The 19,720-nt window shown below is 45.9% G+C and overlaps 1 long non-coding RNA gene across 2 annotated transcripts; it reads right to left on the bottom strand.

Annotated features, from left to right (window-relative positions):
• Window positions 1-11,511: 11,511 nt before the first annotated feature.
• LOC120889212 (uncharacterized) lies at window positions 11,512-19,503 on the bottom strand. Of its 2 annotated transcripts, XR_013424673.1 has the most exons (3): window positions 16,608-19,503; window positions 16,400-16,521; window positions 11,512-15,021 (listed from the first exon to the last, which is right to left on the bottom strand). It is a non-coding gene; the product is annotated as an uncharacterized LOC120889212 (long non-coding RNA). The 2 variants fall into 2 exon arrangements; XR_013424672.1 differs by having other exon boundaries at window positions 11,512-16,521.
• Window positions 19,504-19,720: the final 217 nt, after the last annotated feature.

The raw sequence follows: 19,720 nt of genomic DNA on the forward strand, positions 1-19,720 counted from the left end.
TATTAAGGGAAAGCAAAGCCAGACTGTGACAGTGGTGCTGCCCGAGAAAGAGCGTGACTCTCGTTATGCAATTAAAGCTGCAGGAGCAAGTAAGCCATTCTGGAAATTTCCAGAAATTACTGAAGAACATCACCCCTGATTGAAAACCAGAGGCAGCTCTTTGTTTTCCAAGTGACCGCAACACGGTGGTGATAAGCATCCGTGAGAGTTGCTGAGTATGTGAGTGAGGCCTCTGCAGAGAGCACCGAGTCACACTGGGTGGATGGCAATCTCCTTCCTCTGAGAAAATTACAGGGATGAAAGGGTGGCTGCCAACGGCAGGAAGGATCCGGTGAAGATATCAGTGTGGCTGTCTAGATGGAGGAGGGCCAGAAGAGCAGAGCGGGCACCCCCTCCCAAGGCTTCATTAAGAAAGAAGAATGTATAATAATTCATTCATGACTTTTATATTAAATATATGCTGGAACTATAATGCTTTGGATATATGAGATTGCATATGACACATTGTTAACATTAATTTCACATTCTCTTTTTACCTTTTTAAAGTTGCTAAAGAAAAGTTCAAATCACCATGTGACGTACATTTCTATTGAATACCGCCAGTCTCTACCATGTCAAAATATCTGTCAAATTGTTTATTTACCATCATGTTAAATGAAAAACACCTCACTCTCCCAAAGGTGATAAATGGCTGGTGTTTTCAAATGCAATTGTGTGGCTTGTTAGTGCTCACTCGGCCACGCAATAGGAGGCTGGCAGGGGCTGTGATGGCTCTGAGGGTGACTGCTCTGTGTCACTCTGTGCCATGTACTTGGTGACGAGATTCTAGAATGTTCCTAGATGGTAATCCAGAGAGAGCTCACAGACTCGCAGAGCAGTCAACTGGGTCTCTCTAGCTGTGAGGCGAGAGCCATGTTGTTGGCCCCTGCAGGGGACCCTCCTGCCCTTCTGCAGGCCCAGCCCAGCTCCACTGCTCCTGCTGGGTGCTCCTGGGCCTGGCTGGCTGCTCTGTCCCTGAGTCCATCCACTCGTATAAAATGGAAACAGGGACGCCAGGGTTGTGTCGCAGGAAATGTGAAGGATACATGTGATATACTGGCACAGAAATGCAAAGAGGCTTGTAAGACGCAGAGTGCTCCATTACAGGTACCTTTCTCCCTCAACAGAAAGTTCCAGGAAAATATGGGATTAACAAATCAATGAAACAACCATTTTAATTAATAGAGAGGAAAAGATTTCTGAGATTAAGTGAAATCTCCATGATTTTTAAAAATTCCATATTTATATCAAAGTGAAACAGAAACAGAACACAAAACCAGCATTTACGGTTGCCAAGTCACCTTCCCAGAAGTGCGTTGACGTGCTGGGGTACAGTTACTGACCTCCCCCCTTCCCTCTCCCACCAGGCCGTGAGGGATCTGCAGGAAGAGACTGTTGATCACCAGCTGCTTTTGGAATGGGCTTCATCAAGCTCTGCTCCTTCCCCAGCGTCTCACCCCCGATGAGGCCTTTTTTCTCTTGACATCCCCCACAAGGCACTGGGATGTCCCCGCTGCCCAGGAGGCCTCTCTAGACAAGGGGACAGTCCCCTTTCCTCAGACACAGGTGCTGGCCTGTGCATGGTCAGCACCTCCAGCTCCCAGCTCGGCCTCCTTGCAGCCTAGTGAAGCCGGCACACAGGTGGGCGCGGAGGCCACAGCACCCTCAGCAGCACACGCGGGGCAGTCCTGAGGATTGACAGGCCCTGGGACGGTCAAGTGGCCACGCTGCCACCAAGGTGTCACCTGCCTGTCACGGGCTATGTGCCTCCCTCCACTCACTTGGGAGTCCCTTGCTGTCCACTCAGCAGGGGAACAAGGAAGAAAAGCTAGCAGGCATGGAGATGGCACGGAGCAGTTGCAGAAGGCCCTGCCCCTCCAGATCCAGGGCTCGGACTCTGAGCATGAATTAGATACCACTGCATGCTTCGTGTCACACCAGAGACCAGGAGACATGAGGAGGCGGGTATGGGCACTGTCCTTGAAAAACTCACACGCAGATCAGGAAAGGCCACCAGAAAGGGCAGCGTAGAATGAGAGGAAAGGAGGACGCTGCGGCTGGCCATCCTGTCAAGGACTCCTGAGGCCTGTGTCGGGGCTCCAAGTCGCCTCTCTTCTGCCCCTGCCTGCCAGTGGTCAGGGAGAGTTACAAAGCAAAACCCTTCAGACTGGGGCCTCTCGCCCTGAACTAAGTCACTTCATAAAGGCCAGAGCTGGAGTCCCGTTCTCACCGGCCCTCCCTCCGCCCTGGTCACGGGCCTTCAGAGCCTGACTCTGCTCTCCATCGGCTTCCTTCTCCGCCCTCCCTTCACCCCAGCTCCGCCAGGGCAGGCCACAGCTCCAGTCCTGCTGCCCCACTTCCCTTTCAGACTGTAAATGGCTGAAATTGGGCTCCCGGCCCCACCAGGAGAGCAGTAAAATCTACCCAACGACTCCTTGGAGAGACCCAAACCAACCCGAGAACCTGCCCGGCTGAAGTTACCAGAAGCTTCCAGTGGACGAACCTCAGGACCCATTCTGGCTCTGACCCTTTGACCTTTCTTCCCTTGGGCTACCAGGAGCCCCCAGACACAAAATCTGTTTCCTCTCAACTCTCAGGAGGCTCCTCCTGCACATCCTCTGTACCTGGTGACCGGCACCCTATTTGGTGTAGCTCTTCTTCCACCTGCTACGTGCTGTGGGCTTAAGTTTGTGCTGTGAACTAGGTCATCAACACAGACCAAACAGGTTTCTCTTTCCACACTGTCACTATGTATTCAATAACAATCAATTCACAGGCTACACCTTTCAGCAAGGGCCGTTCACTGAATACTCGTGGATCACGTGATACTCACAAGCCCAGAAAACACAAGTTCTCTTATCCCAATCTTAACTTCTAATGTTCATAACCCTCAAGTCACACGTCACACTTCACAGCATGATATGTATAGGTCACAGAAAGACTAAGAACGCATTCAGACAGCCACAGAGTTACAGGACGCTGTGCCAGGAGCACAGGCAGAGGTGGGAATGCAGAGTCACAGGTCTCAGGGTCACTGTAGGGGCCGGATGAGGGCTTTCATGATCCAGCTCTGCAGAGCTGCCCAGGTGGAGGCTGGACCGACAGCAGTGTCCATTTCAAAAGTGCCAGCTGGGAGTGGGTCGTGTGGGGGCCTGATGGTCAGAGGGAGCCAGGCTCTGCCAAAACCTGAGGACAGGTTCATCACTGTGACAATTTTCCTGAGCTAGGCTGTGACAAGTGACCGCGTGACAGGGTCAGGGTGCCACTGTGCTCAGTCTCAGGGCACTTCTCCTTTTATGGGTCTTAGCCAAGGCTTATGAGCTCTCCTAGCTGGTGTTCCTAGTAGGATTTGGGGTGTCCATATGTCCAGGTGCTCCTGGATTAGTTGGGTAGGTTGCACAGATAAGTTATTATCATGTACGATGTTCTGGACCTGCCAGCAAAGAGGCTGGTGGAAGGTACGGAGGTGGACGGGGATTTGGAGCCTTCCTAAAGCTCTGGGGATGCTCTGTCCTCACCATGTCCAAGAGGCACAGAGAAAGAGCTGGGGCACATCCAGAGCACCTCTGTGCTGCGCTTGGCTTGGGGACTGACTTCATAGCGCACAGCGGTGCCCCTGCCTGCAGTCTTCTCTGTCTCCCCGCCTGGCGGACATTCTCCCTGCCCCGACAGGTGAGTTAAACCTACTACCCCTCAAAGGCACATATGGTCTGCTCAGGTTGCACAATGCCACATGGCTGCTTTTCCTACCTGGTTTATGGCACCAGCCACCACTGTGGTCCCAGCCACACGGCCCAGCCTGGTTCTTATCCCCAACTTATTCCCTTTTCCTCCACATCTAAGTGGCAAGTGCCACTGCCACAGTCAGGTCCCGGCAGAGCAGGGTGACCTCTAACAGGGTTTCCCAGGAGGGATGAGGTACACAGGTGTGTGCGGCCAAAGTATTCAGGAGGAGGAGGGATATCATCTGACCCCATCCATACAAAAATTCCAGGACAGACAAATCACAGGGACAGACAGTAGCTTGGGCTTCCCTGTGTCCAGAGGGAGTGGGAAAGTGGGGAGAGACTGGAACAGGCAGGGTTTCTCCTCAGGGTGATGAAAGTGTTCTGGAGTCCCTCGTGGTGACGGCTGCACCACCCTGAATGTGGCAGGAGCCATGAAGAACCTTCAAGTAGCCACTTCGTATGGTTTGTGAAGTGAATCTCAGTAGAACCACTGCATCATATTTTAAAGGGAACTCCTGGGCACTAGCAATGACGGGAAGCGGTTACTGCCTCAGGCCTGAAGGGGCAGGGGAGGGAAAGGGTCCTGGAGCCTGGGTGGCTCCCAAGGGTCCCCTGACCAGCCAGCCAGAGGGGAACAAAGCCACTGCCAGCCTGGGAAGTTGGGCAGCATGCGGAAGAAAGACCTGGGCTGGCTGGTTGGGTCCCTGTCCCCAGCCCATGCACCAGCTATCACACCCTCCAAAGAGGCCAGTCCTCAAAGGAGGACTCTTGGCCCTCACCCTGATGAGGCCTCCCTTCTCTGCAGCTGACCCTCATGTTGACAAATACTGACTTTTGGGGGGATGTTGGCCTCTGCTAGGCAAGTGCTCCACACTGAGCCACACCCAGCCCTGAAACATGGCTTTGATTCAATTCTAGCGTCAGAGGGGAGGGTACTTTTGAGGGACTTCCACTTGGCAAGGTGCCATCCTCAGTCCCTCTGAAGTCTTTGCCCACTGCAGGCTCAAGGCCAGCTGGGGCTGCAGTGCTGCTGCAGAAGCCTCGGGCCCTGCGGGCACACAGGGACTCCCTCGTCCCTGCACAGGAGGCGGCATGAGCCTCAGGCTCGTCTTGGCCACCCCTCTTGCCAGGTTTCATGGGGTTGGTCCAGTGTCCAGGCGCTGCTGCACATGCAGTGGGTTTGTGTCGTAGCTGTGCCAGTCTTTCATAAGGAGCTACAAACCAACCTGACCTTTGCCCCCAAGGGAGGTTTTCTCCCCGTCAAGGTCGCTTGTTCTATTGCAAAGAGCCTGCTATAAAATCTGCCATAAGCAGGAGACCCATGGAGAGCTCTGTCCTGACAGTGGACACTAGTATTGTCCCACGTGTATCAACAGTCAGCAGGCCATTGACCTTTGAAAGTTTCTCCAGTTAAAGAATTAGAATCCGACTGTGTGGGTCTGACCCAGGACTCATCCTTCTGGCCGTGCACTGTGCAGCACCACACTTGGTTAATCAGTAGACCAAGGCCTCTCCCTGGACTGCCTGAACTCACCTGGGAGTGTGCTGGCATTTAGGCACTTCCAGTGACAGACCTGTCACTGTCACCACCTCCTACCCCGGCCTCACAGTCTGCACCCTGAGCCTTCCCAGCTCCAATGCACAAGAAGAGACCGAAAGCAATCCGCAGGGGAATCAGCTCTGGGCACAGCAAGGCCAAGCAGGCCTCCCAGGCATGGTGTGGGGCACTGAGTTTGGGCACACCGTGAGATTTTTATTTTCTTGTAAAACAAATAATATTGTATCTATAAACCTTGATAACTTGGTAATCCAATTTGAAAGTGAATTTGGGTTTCTGAGCAAACATTTTAAGACATTGGTTTATATGAATTTCTTCAGGAATTTCTGACCAGGAAACACTTTTCTTCAGAAAAAAAATTACATCTAAATCTAAAGATTATAGCTTATTTCTAGATGTATAAAAACAATTTCCACAATTGAAATATATGGTTTTATTGTCATGTTGATTACCTATTTAATATTAAAATACACCATAGGAGCGTTTTTTTTAGAAAGGAGAAAATTGCTAAAATTAAATGTCTTAAAAGGATGAGGGAGTAGAAAGAAACAGTACTGCTGCCTAAGTCTACCCACCTTGAGAAGCCACGGCCACGAGGAGACCCCTCTGACCGAGTGGCAGGTGTTGGCTATGCCCATGAGATCCTGGTCACTCACCCAGTGCGTCTGGTCTGCAGTCCTGGAGGCTTGCTCGACACAAAGGTCTGTGAGTGCCTAGGGTGCCATGTGCTCAGTTTTGACCTGCGCGTGCCCCAGGAGGACACTGAGAATCAGAGTAATGTCTCCCCTGGATTTAGGGATTGAACATACTTTCTCCCAGGCTGAAGTTGAATCTTGATACCTTTCAAAACCTCAGCCATAAATATTTCCAAATTAAAACTTCTTAGATTAGCTGGGAAGATTTACATTATTAATCCATATAGAAAAGCAGGATATGTTGTACTCCATTCTAACCCAAATTGTTCACCTTAATAATTGCATCATCTAAAATAATTTATCTTATTTGAAAAATTATGCTTAAAAATTTAGAAACAATTTTCCTTTGGCTAAACATGCATTTTAGAAATATTCATTCTAAAACTAGCAATGTTCAGAGTAGGAACTAAGATGAGAAAGTTTGCATCTAAAAAAGTCACTATAAACATTAACACCCTATAAGCATGTTGAGTAGGGATAACTCAGTCTCATACTATGCTATCCTAGAGAATAGCACAGTCACGTTTTGATCACAGAACAGCGTTTTTGTGCTCATTTTATTTTTATTATAAAACTGGGCTGTTCCACAACATGGATGAGCCTTGAAAAGATTAGGCTCAGTGAAAGAAGCAAGTCACAAAAGACCATCTATTTTATGATTCCTTTTATAAGACTTCCAGAACAGGCATAAAAGTAAGAACAGAAAGTAAGCTGTGGTTGCCTAGGCCTGGAGGGAGGGGGATGGAAAATGACTACTAATGGGTACAAGGATTCTTTCTGGGATGAAGAAAATGTTCTGAATTTGGATAATGGTGGTGGCTGCAAAATTCAGTGAACATACTAAAAAACTGCTAATTGCAAACCTTTAAAGGTAGATTTTACGGCATATGGATCATGTCTCAACAAAGCCATTATCTAAAAAAACTTGATGAACTTCCTGAGATAATATCAATAAGGCATATCTTCCACTCTAATTTTGAGTGTCTTTGGATTCTTGTTCTATTATTCACTTTCCGTAGCTCATGATGTCTGTTGAAGACTGATGAAACCAATAAAGCTAAGACTTGGCTCTTTGGAAAGACAGCTGAAATCAATAAATCTCAAGACGTGAACAGCCAATATCAGGAATAAAAAGAGAGAGGCCTCACTAGATATTCCTGAAACATTAGAAGGATTTCGAGATGGCGCTAGGAGTGGCTTCAGGCCCATAGATTTGAAGATCTGGACAGCGTCTTGGAAAGAAGAAACTTGCCAGTTTGGACCCAGAAAGGAATCGATGTGGACAGCTCCAGAACTGCTGAAGGAGTTGTGTCTGTATGCAGCACTCTCCCTCTCTGACCTGGCCACCCCAGCCACACAAAACCCCAGACCCAAGCACATTCTACAAGGAGAGAAGAGGGGGACACTCACAAGCGTTGAGACCAGCATAACTGTGACATCAAACCCAACAAGAAAAACAGTAGGCTCATCTTTGAATATCAATGAAAATGTCACAGATATCAGCAAACCAATAGTCGCCCTGTATAACAATGATGATACATGGTAAAGTTTTGGGCTCATTCTAGGTCCTAGCACATTAACATTATAAAAAGAGGAAAGTGATATAATCATGCAATTGATAGAGAAAAATTTTAAATGATTTAAATGCACTTGTGATTGAATTAACAAGCAAGCTAGGAATAGAGAGTACTCCATGATCATGACAAAAGTATTTTCTAAAAGGGTATGAAAAATATTTAAAACATTAAATAGTGACTTATTGAAGATTTTCCATCTGAGATTAGGAAGTAAACAAGAATATTTTATATACTACCACACCCACTCTACACTAAACTGGCCATCCTAATCAGACCAATACATTACAAAGCATGGCAAAGAGGTAATCAGGCTACCATTATTTGCAGAAAATGGATTGTATATGTAGGTAAAAATTATTAGAATTAAGAAGTGAGCTTAGTAAAGTTGTCAGACATAAGGTGGATGTCTTAAAAGTCCATCATATGTCTATGCATTAGTAACACTTGGAAAATAAAATATTAAAACAGATATTTACAATAACATAAAATATCAAAGATTTAGGATTAAATCATTTTTTAAAAGCTGCACAAGGACTATTTGGACAGAACTCTACACCATTACTGTATGGTTTGGATATGAGGTATTCCCCCAAAGCTCCTGTTAATGCAGGGATATTCAGAGGGGAAAGGATTGGATTACAAGAGCTGTAACCCACAGTCCCTGCTAGTTTGAATGGACTGGGTGGTAACTGCAGGCAGGTGGGTGTGGTTTGAGGACGTAGGTCACTGGTGTTGCACTGGAAGGGTGCATCTTACCTGTGTCCCCTTTTATGTCCACCTATTCTCTCTGCTCCCTGGTGGTCATGAGCCAGCAGCTTTCCTCCCTGGGCCCTTCCCCATGATGAGCTGCCTCACTTGGGTCCAGAGCAACAGACTCAGCCTTCTATGGAATCAGCTCTAAAACTCTGAGCCTCAAATAAACTCCCCCCCCCTCAAAGTGTTCAGTCAGATATTTTGATCACAGCAGTGCGAAAGCTCACTAAACAAGGACTACACGGACAGAACTGGGCCACTCTACTGAGAGAAAGTTTAGGAAGATGTAGTTAAATTGGAGGAATATACTATGTTCATGGATTAGAAAGGGTTTTCTAAATATGTCGGTTCTCTACAAATTGATCTACAGACGCAATGCAGCCAAACAAAACTTGCAGCAGGATTTTCTGTGCTGACCAGTAATTCTAAGATTCACATAGAAGAATGAAGGCTAAAAGAATCAAGGCAGGTCCAAAGGACTTAGTCTTCCAGATGGCAGAGTTCATTATAAAGCTTGAGGAGTTAAAGCAGTGAGAAAAAGAAAAGTTAGTTTGGGCAGACACACATGGGACATTCAGCTGTGTGATGGTGGCCGTGCGGTGGGGGATTTTCTTCTCCAACAGATTCTTCTTGGAAAAATCACACAGCTACATGGGAAAATATAAATTTGACCCCGAAACTATACATCTAAACCCCGTGACATGCCCACCAGAACATCTGAGGACAGTGGCCGACAGAGGCCCTGGAGTAGCACTGAAGGGAATGTCAATGGGTTCAAGTGCTCGGGGACCTGGCATTGTTTGCTAAGTGTGTGCATAAGCACAATCCTACACCTGAGTGTGTGCGCATGCAGCACAGAGAACACGCAAGAGCACTCTTCCGGACCAGAAGGCTGGAAACGGCCCCAGTGCTCACAACAGCAGGCACGAGGGCAGAGTGGGCCCAGGGCACTGCACAGACCCTCAGGGGCACACTCATGAGCAGAAGCCAAACAGGCACACAAATAAAAATCCTGTGATTCTAGTTTCATAAACTTCACCTGCCAGACAAGTGACTCTGTGGTGTCAGAAGTCAGGATCGTGCTGGGCTCTGCCAGGGAGTGGAGGGCTGGACGGGCAGGCACGGGCGTGGTAGGCTGCTGCTGTTTTGACAGTCTGGGTGGGTCCGCACAGGTGTAAACGAGCAGCTCAATTATGGGGTGTGCTCTTTCTATGTGCATTAATTACTTTAATAACTCAGTTACTAAGAGTGAAGCGAGTGATGCAGAAAGGGAGTGTGGCTGGATTCACAGGAGATCACGACCCACTGCCACAGTGAGCCTGGCCTCCTGGGAAGGAAGCAGTCCAGCCCACAGGAGACGGGAAACGGGTGACTGCCCATGGCCAGTTTAGCCAGGAGAGCCACCATGTGACATCATCCAGGAAGCTCCCAAAGCCCTTTCCGCATTTCTTACCTGAAGGCAGAATGAACAGGTGAGCCTGGCCGGCAGTTTGTTTTCAATCACTGTGTGGTGACCTTCCTGTTACCCTCCAAGCCTCTGCCTGGATCAGCTGAGCATACTCAGTAATTAACGACTGTGCTTTCCCCAAAATAGGTAGAAATGAACTCACAATTGTTGTCTATTTCCACCTAAGAAAATACAATTGCAAATTAAGAACTGACATCTGGTATTTTTTTTATTCTTGTTTCTTCAGGCAATCCTTGTTAGGGATTAGTCCTCCACCCCAGTGGCCTGTGTATGAAATCTCCAAGTGACTTCAGGGGAAATTCATGTATTTCACAGTTGCTGGAACTTTCTGAGTGAGTCATGAATACCTGCAAATACTGGACCCTGGTGTGCCAGCAGAAATCGTTGAGGATGTCACTGGGACCACACACTCTCTTTAGGGTCAATTGTCATTGTTCTCAGTGAAGTACGATGTCCTTTTTGAAGTGTTTGGTGTGGGTTTTTGTTTATTTGCTTGTTTTTGGTACTGAGGACTGACTAAACCCCTCAGCTACATCTCCAGCCCCTTAATTCATTTATTTTGAGACAGGTTTCCCTAAATTGCCCAGACTGACCTCAAACTTTGCAGTCCTCCTGCCTCAGCCTCTCAAGGCGCTGGGATTAATGTGTGTACCGCTGTGCCTGGTTCCTCTTTGGTTTTAACAAAGCAAGCAGATAGTGAAATCAAATCAAATGGTGGGATATTTTCCTGCTCTTTGACTTCTATATCTTCATATTTGTTTATTAGCTATTATTTTATATCCAGGTTTTAAAATGATTTTCTTCATTCATGAAGCCTATGAAAACAAGAGGCAGGCTGAGTTTGGCCCAGAGGTTGTAGTTTGCTACAATGCTCAGAAAGTCAGTTTTAATCTGTAGTCTCAGTGATCTCAAGGATAGGAGGTGTTGGGGGAATGTAGATTTGTGGTGTAGAAAATGGGACAGAACAAAACATAAGTTAGAAGGTATGTTTTAAAGATGGAATGAATCACAGGCTTTGTCACTCCGTATGATTGTTTCCCAATGATTAAAACAAATTATCAAACTGTAGACATTTGCATTTTGGCTTTGGTCTTTGAACAAGCATCTCCACAGGCTTCGCTACATTGGAACGAGTGGTCTTCAGTAAGTGGTTCCCTCACTCGGAGCTGAGCCCACCCCTGTCCGGTGTTTGCGCGTGCACCCTTGAGCTCTTTCTGAAATTCCATTTTTTAATGTAGTGTATTTAGACACTGAAATTAAGCTGTGATCTTCTTTATTCCACAACTGTACAAAAAGTCAACAGTTGGGTCTTTTCTCTGAAAAAAGACATCTTAATATTGAACTGAGGGCTGCTTTCCGCAGTCTCCATCCAAGGGCAAGTCCAGCATCGTGTGGAACTCTGTCATACCAGGCTGCCTGATGCATGTTTTAAAAGATGCTATGATATCTTCAATTGCTCAAAGGAATTACAATCTCAAATTATTAAACCCATATGGTACCTAATACCACTGCTAATGTATTCTGACCACCCTGTAGCTTCCCCCCTCTCCTGAAGGAGCCACATTCCCATGTAAGCAAGCACAATTACTTTAGCTATGCACCTAAACATGACATTTACTACCTAGGCAACAAATTGGCTCCTTCTAGCAAAAAAAAAATGTGAATTAATTTACAATAAATGTCTATTTACTAATTTCATCCTTGATACACAAGTAAATCTTTATTAAACAAGCAAACAAAAAACCTGGGAACCAAAATTTTTCATACATTTAGTAACTGTACACATATTATATCAATTTAAAATTTTCATTTTATGATTTCAACCTATAATTCATTGCCTTTTAATTTGATTTTGCTTGTGAACATTCTGGTTAAAAATTCACTTTAGAAAGACAAGAGTATTGATCTTCAGTGATTCAGTCCAACTATACAGCTATGTTCTACCACGTGAACTATCTTACGAGGGAACATGTATCCGTGCCTTACTCTGGGAGACTACACATTGGTGGAAATATTAGGTGAGATACTTATTTATATAGTCTTGTAATTGTTCTACAAATCACACAAAAATAAAACTTTACTGTCTGAAATTAAGTTTGAAGAGGTTTTTTTTTTTTGTTTGTTTGTTTTGTTTTGTTTTTAACCAAGAATAAAAGACACCGGTTTTGAAGGCTTTAGGGACAGGGAGCACTGCAGAGAAGCTGCTGTAGGGTAGAGTTTGTCTGACTTTCACAAGGAGAAATCATGCCCGTTATTCAGATAAATTTCAGTTCCAGGAGGACACCTGGCCATTGAACGGCCGGCATCTGCTTGACCAGTGCAGGTCCACGAGCCTCTCAGCCTACGTTGGCTCCACCCTGCTGGGGCATGGTCACCAAGGGGATAGTGTGGCGGAAGGGGTGCCCTCTGACAGCAGTTAGCAGGGAGCTCTGAGCTGGCAGAGGACCTGAGCTGGGCCTTAGGGCAATGGCCCTGGAGTCCAGACAGGCCAAGTGTAATAAGCAATGCCCACATTTCAGGGGCTCACCGCAACAAATGTTTTCTACTGTACCCTCGAAAATGCAGACCCCCCAATTCAGCTCAGTGACTCAGGGTAGCTGTGTGTGGGGTCTGGCTAAGCCTGGGATGCTGGGCACCCTGGCACTTCTACACCACCACATCCTTTCTCATGGCAGCAAGGGAGACACGACTGGACGCCACTCCCAACAGAAGTGACCTGCTGATTCTGCACCTGCTCACTGACCACAAGTCATGCGGCCATACCTACCTTCACAGGGTGGAAGGCAAAATTCTTTGGGTTTAGCAAAGGAAAGTCCAAGCCAGTAAGCAACCCTGAGAGCCAGCAGAGGTGGCCAGGATTTTACCTGCTGGATGTGAGAAGGGGGCTTCAGGTGCAGGGAGAGTAGCAGCAAAGCTGGGGAGGTTGGCAAGTGGTGCTCCTGCAGATGAGGAGAGCTACAGGGCTTGGAGTTCACATCAGGATTCATAGGAAATTAGGCTAAAAAATTAACTGCGTTGAGCTGGCTTTGACGCTAGGCTTTTATTGGGGTGAGCACACCAAGAGACAGAGTAGTGTTGGGTTGGAAGGGTTTGTACAGGGAAAGAGAGCAGGAGAGAACACAATCACAGCATCTTGTGATAGAGAGTTTCTGTGACCAGTGGATATACACAATAGGAAGGAGGGAGAAGCACCAGGAACAAGGAGACAAGTTGCTGACCTAGGCATGCAGAGAGGAGTTGGCAGATGTGTGATGCCAGAGGAGGTAGGGTTGGGTGGGGACAGCAGCTTGGCAGAAACCTTTGCAATCGAGACAACTAGAATGCAGCTGGCCATGTTGGGGGCTGGTTTGGGGGATGGGCTAGGTGGGTGCAAGTTTCCTCCTCCATGGAATATACATTTAAAAAGATAACAAGGTCTAATATACCAAATTCACTATAGACAATTTACTTCAATGAAAACAATTGCAAAATACACACCCCTCCCTTCCAAAATAATAATAAAAAACTACGGTGTTGTTATGGTATTCTATGACTTAAAGCCCTCCAAGACTTCAGAGGTTTGCTGCAATATTCTGAACAAGTACAAGTTCTAACATAGTGCCTGTTAATAATTAAACATAAAATATGCATAAAAGTTAAAATTTAATGATTTTTCCTCCATGCGCATGTGTAAATGTCTCTGTGCTGTTTCCCTCACGTTGGAGTCCATGAAGAAAACTCAGGGCCGCCTGCGTGGCGCCCTTGCTCCACGCTGGAAGGGAGTGTTTCTTTGTCAATGAACACTCCATGTATTCATGTGCCTTCCCTTAACTGGATCCTTGCGGCAGCTGGGAAAGGAGGGCAGTCAAGGTACAATGCCATCGTTGTTCATTTTCCAAGGAAAGTGAGTTTCAGAGAGCTACAAGGACCTGCTTATTGTCCTATAATAGTGCCAGAGATGGACCTCACACCTGGGAGCTGCCTCTTAAGCCAGTGCCCTCTTCTGCCAGCACCAGAGTGCAGCTGATTTCCCTGTGGTGCAGTGACAGAAAGGAAAGCGTCTCACCTAAGAGGAGAGAGGTGTGTCATGTGGGAGAAGTGATGCAGTCTTACATTAAACAGGACGGGAAAGTCCAGCTCTGCCAGGAATTCTCAAATCTGACTGAATCTCAGACTCACTTAGGGAGGCTTGAAATACCTAGAGGCCTGAGACTGGTTCTCCATGTGAGGGTTGGGTCCAGGGGATATATGGGTAGGTTTATAGTCTTTGGAGGGCTGGGATATAGCTCAGTGGGAGAGTGCTTGACTGGCATGTGCAAGGCTTTGGGTTCCATCCCAGTAATGCAAAACAAAACAAGACAAATTCTGGAAATGTGAACACTGACTTGATATTTGATGATTTTAAGAAATTATTGCTCATCTTCAGGGTGAGATAATGATACTAGGAAAAAATGCATTTTTAGAGTCCTTACCTTCTGAAGATACATCTGCCACACTTATGGACAAAGTTATGTGAAGTCTGAGTTCTGCCTTAAAATAATCCAGACAAGGCAAGAGGAGAGAGAATAAGTGAAGCAGGCTGGTGCTAACTGGTGAAGTCAGGTGATGAGTGGGCAGGGAGAAGGGTTGTATGAGGGCTTGCTCTCCCATGATGGCACTGCAGATTTCTATAATAAAAGTTATTGAAAATCCTCCCCATAAAGTCCTGCTGATAACCAGTTGTTGGAGTCACTGAGCTGAACCCAGCACCTAATGTAAGTGCCTCATTCCCTGCTAGTCGCATCCTCTGCAGCCTGCACAGAGCTGCATCTCTCATCCCTCCACAGTGGTGCTAAAATCAGGAAACGGTTTTTCTGGAATCAGGCATTTGGAGCTTGGTGAAGTGAAGTGAGCCAGTTGCCAGCGGCCACCCTGCCCTTGGATTTCTCAGCTCAGCTACCCAGCCCAAGCCCAGAGATGCATGCACTCCTACGTTCCTCATCCCGTTGGCTGCTTTCCTTCATTCACAGGGATTTTTTCTTTTTCAGGTAACTTCTAATGTTCCCCTTTGACTGAACTGACCCTCTAGTGGAACTGCAATTTGCTCAGACATGGATTTACTTCCATCCATCATACCTAGTGTTTGATAGCTTTGTGGACTTGTAGACTCAGGGGTTTCTTCCCCTCTGGAAGATTCCCAGCCATTATCTCAGTGATGATGCTTCCCTGCCCTCCATGCAGTCCTCTGAAATTGGATTTTTAAAAAGATGTCAATTAGTAAATTTTGTCATTTCTAGGATTTCCAATTGGTTCTTTAAAATAAATTTCACTGTTGCCAGTCATCTTATAATTTCTTATCCCTCTCCGTGGATATTCTTTCATATATTTATTTAAGGGTTTTAAACATATTTATTTTAAAGCTCTTTTCAGAATGCTCCATTGCTTTTATTCTATCTGGAATTGAATTCATCCTGATTTGGATGGTCTGTTAGCGTTTGAGCTACTCATGCACATTGGAGCTCTCGGTTTGCCAGCTTACGGGGAGTCTGTCTTTTTGCTTCCCTTCTCTCTGGCTAACAAGTCTGTCACTAGGAGCAGTCCTGCTGTCATAGTTGAAGGAATCAAATGTGCTCTCTGGCTGGCATAGCACAGTTCTGGTCAGAAGGCTGTGTCAGGATTTTCTCTTCTCTTACCATGACTTGTGAGACTTGAGAGTCACAGCTCCAGGTTGCAGTGGGCAGTAGTTTCTCTTCTCCCTTTGAGCATTTCCAGGCCTCCCCCCACCACCAAGAAACCCAGCTCCTACAGGAATGCCAGCTTTGGCCCAGAGTCCAGCAGGGCTTCCCTTTCAGCCCTTCTTATCACTAGGCACATCTGTCCAAACACTCATCAGTTTGGGTTGCTGCCAGCATCCTAAAATTTCACATCTTCTCTCTCTCTCTTAATACTAGGGATTTAATTCAGGGTGCTTTACCTCTGAGCTACATCCCAAGTCCTTTTTATTTTATTTATTTTTTAAATTTTGGGACAGGGTGGGCCTAAGTTGCTGAGGCTTGCCTGGAACTTGAAATTCTCAGCCTCCTCAGTTGCTGGGATCACAGGGGTGTGTCACTGCACCCTGCTTGCCTCTTTCCTCTTGGTCATCCATCTGCCGTTGGTGTACTTAGAGCAGACACACATGTGGAAAGGGTGCCTCAGAGCTTCATTGTAAGAGAAGGGCTCAGGCCACATCTTCACTTCTCATAGAACTGCTGCAAATGTCAAGAGCCCTTTTAAAAAGGGCTTTTGAGTTGCACAGCATTTTCAAAAGCAAGTAAAACCATATAATTTGGTACTTTTTATTTTCAGAGATGGTGGCAGATAAAGAAGAGATTTCACCTGGGGAAAGTTCTTGGATATTTCACTTTGAGGGATTCAGGAACTCTAAACTCCTTTTGTTTCTCTTATTTTTACTGGGGGTAAAGCATTTTCAAGTCATACTTTCCTTCCATTTGGTATATGTTTCTTAGTAAATAAAATTTAATAGAAGTTTGTATCCTAAAATACTAGTCCCTGGCAAGATTACATATATTCTATATACTGGCATATATTAAATGTCATACAAACTGTGCATACAAACATACCTTTTGCAGTAGGAGAGGACCTGAGGCAGAGAAGTCATGGCTAGTATATGCAAACTGCTTGTTCCTGTCTTGGCTATATTAATAGCTCCTCATCTTTTCCCTAGTCCCTCTGTTTGACAGAGCTGTGGAAACAGGGGTGGGAGTCAAGCCCAGCCCAGCTGGTTCCTTTAACAGCTGGTTCCCATCATGCCTCCTGCATTCCTTTTACCTTTGTTCTGTGGCTGGCAGGTGGATGGTTGTCCAGGAGATCAAGATCTCTGTTAGGGACAAGGCAAGCACACTTCTCTCTTCTCTAGCCCATTCTCTGGGACTGTACCTTTATTATTAGAAGAAAGGGGGAAGGATGAGATGGAAACCCTCAAAGCCTCCAAGTCATGGAATTTCTGCTCTGTAAAACTCATCAGTTGTCTATTGTCTGTGGCAACCGGGTAGGAAAGCAGCTATGGGAGCTGTGTGCTAGGGCCCCTGTAGAACACACCTTCCATCCAGTCAAAAGAATTTACTGAGCATCTGCTATATGCAAGCACAGGGCTCAGTGCTCGGAAGTGGGAGCTAGAATCAAGTCAAGACAGGTGCTTAACATCAAGGGCCTAGAACTACTGAGGGGAAAAAGGTACTTTCAGAAGATATCAAGTTAAAGATAGGAGCTGAAATCAAGGTTCCCCTTATGAGAGATCAGGGAAATTTTGGGAGGTGACATCAAGAGAAGCAATAGTTTTGCTGGTCAGTTTTCTAAATGGGAAACGTGGTAGCAGAGGGAGCTGTTTTGTTAGGGGAGAGCACTTCCAGAGGAGCAGGTACCTCAAAAAGGCCCACTGAGGAGGGCCACCTCTGTGAAGGAGGACCTGGAACGGAGATTGCAAGGAGTCGGAGAAGACTCATGGCCACATTTCACTTAAATCTGGTACAGATGATTATCAGGAAAAATACAAGCACATTTTAACTTAACGTCGTCACATAATATTGCATAAAAACAATGCAAAGTCATTCTCTAACACATTAAAAGGTAAGTGACTAATTTTGACAAGATGTAATTTCCCTTTTAATAACTTCCCACGAAAGTGGTTTATTTCCTTTCAGCAAATCAACTTATGTCTATAAGATGGAGCTTTTAAAATTTTCACCAGCATCATCTTAGGTTACCAAGTGCCAGTGAACACATTTAACCACAGATGTCTTTCTGAGTTGGTAAGATTAATTTTTGTTTAAACAAGTAAGATTAAATTTGTATTTTAAAAGCCACTTATATCATTACTCTGTAAAAACTTGCTTCTTGGAAATTCTGTCAGGTAACCTAAAATTTGACCAAATACCAGAAAAATGGGACTATAATGAAGAAAATAGAGTTGAAAGATATATCTCTCCATTTTTTAAGTAAACTAGTAGATTCTTTTTTTTTAAAAAAAAAAAAGAGAGTGAGAGAGAGAATTTTTTAATATTTATTTTTTAGTTCTTGGCGGACACAACATCTTTGTTGGTATGTGGTGCTGAGGATGGAACCCGGGCCACACACATGCCAGGCGAGCACGCTACCGCTTGAGCCACATCCCCAGCCCACTAGTAGATTCTTAATGGAAACTTGTCCTCTACAATTTTTTTTCTCTTCTTGTCTAAAAAATTCACTGCACCCCACTGACCTTCTACCCATGGGCTAGGCAAGGGGAGCTTAGTTATTTAACTTTCTAGGTTAACTAACCAGCTTAACTTTCTATGCAGAGCCACTACACGTAGGCTATAAAATCCATTATCTGTATTTTTATTACATCTTTTTTTTTTTTTTTCACTTTCTGGGAAAGACCATCCTCTGAAGCGATACATTTATTAAAAGGACTTAAGATGATTTATGCAATTATAAGACTGAAACATTTAAAAATTTGATTAACTTACTGAGATTAGTGTCTAGAAAATTAAGTGAACTACTGGTCATCAAATATTGTTGGTATGTTTGTATCATTTGTTTTCCTTAGATCTTTTAGTCTTTTTCCTGGTACTTCTTTTATTCTAGAGTCTGTGTAAACTGAGGCAGGAAAAGGTTTATTACAGTTGGTTGATGTTAGAACCTGGTCTTCATAATGCCATATATATATATAATTTAAGAAAACATTTTAAAGCATTTTAATAAGTGGATATTTTACAATATCTTTCCTTGTTTGTTCTTATGTATTTGTTCCCCTGAATCAGTGCTGACAGGGTCTTACTTTTTTAATAGTGTCATTAAAAACAATTTAATACTTTAAAAAGGGAAAACCAAGAGTTAAATATAGAGTGGAAACTTAAACCGACTTAAGAGTTGTAAACTACTTTTACCCTCATGCAGTACAACTTTGTTTAGCTTCAGTCCAGTCTTTTACTTTAAAATATCAGTTTTTCTTCAAGATAGGGTTAATAATAAATCCCTCATGCTTTTTATCTGTAGTATTTCTTGAACGTCATTTCAATACAATTCTTAAACATATCAGAACTCAGCAATGCATGGAAAATAGAAGATGGATATCGCATCTTTTCATTGTTGTGAATATCAAAATTAGCATATGGTTCAGAATGTCTTCACGGTGTCTTGGACAACGACACTTAGTGGGAGAATGTGCCCACCTGGAAACCGTCATGGCCTACCTGTCCGAGTCTTCCAGGTGTAAGAATCTCAGGCAATCTGTGGCTTTCTAGTTGCTTTTAGGCCTTTGTCAATGAGCTAGTGCTGGGTGGTTTCCACTGAGCGTAGTCAGATATCTATGTACCTCTCCTACAGCTGCAAATGGCGATTTTGATAAATAAAAAAGAATAATAAATAGCACTGCTTTGGAGCCTCCTGTGTCCCCGCACGGCACAGGGGGGACCTTCATCCGTGTCCACACACACGCAGACAAGTCCACGTAGGAGGGTTATTTGTTTCTTTTTTAATCACAGAACCCTGCGGGCAGAGAGCGCGCAGTGTGGCTCACTCCCCTACCACCCGTCCTGGGGACCTCAGGGACCGCCAGTTCCGACACTTGGCAAAGCCGTCCCCATCTGGAGCCGGCCTGTGCGGCGGCGGGGCCCGGCTCGGGCTGCGGGGCTGGCGGCGGCCTCCGCAGGCCGTGCCGCTCGCCGCCGTGGAACCCGGGTCCGCGGGCAGCGGGGCGCGGGGCGCGGGGCGCGGGGCAGCAGGGCGCGGGGCGAGGGCGGCGCCGGGCGAGGTGCGCTTCCCGCGGGCCTCCGCGCGGCTGCAGGGCGCCGGGCCGCGGCGAGACAAAGCCGGGCGGGCGGGACCGCTTCCTCCGCGGCGGAGGGCCGGTGGGCGGGGGACCACCTCCCGTCGGGAGGGGCGAGGGACACCGACCGAGG

Source organism: Ictidomys tridecemlineatus, chromosome 8 (genome assembly GCF_052094955.1).
Source record: "Ictidomys tridecemlineatus isolate mIctTri1 chromosome 8, mIctTri1.hap1, whole genome shotgun sequence".
Classification (NCBI taxonomy): domain Eukaryota; kingdom Metazoa; phylum Chordata; class Mammalia; order Rodentia; family Sciuridae; genus Ictidomys; species Ictidomys tridecemlineatus.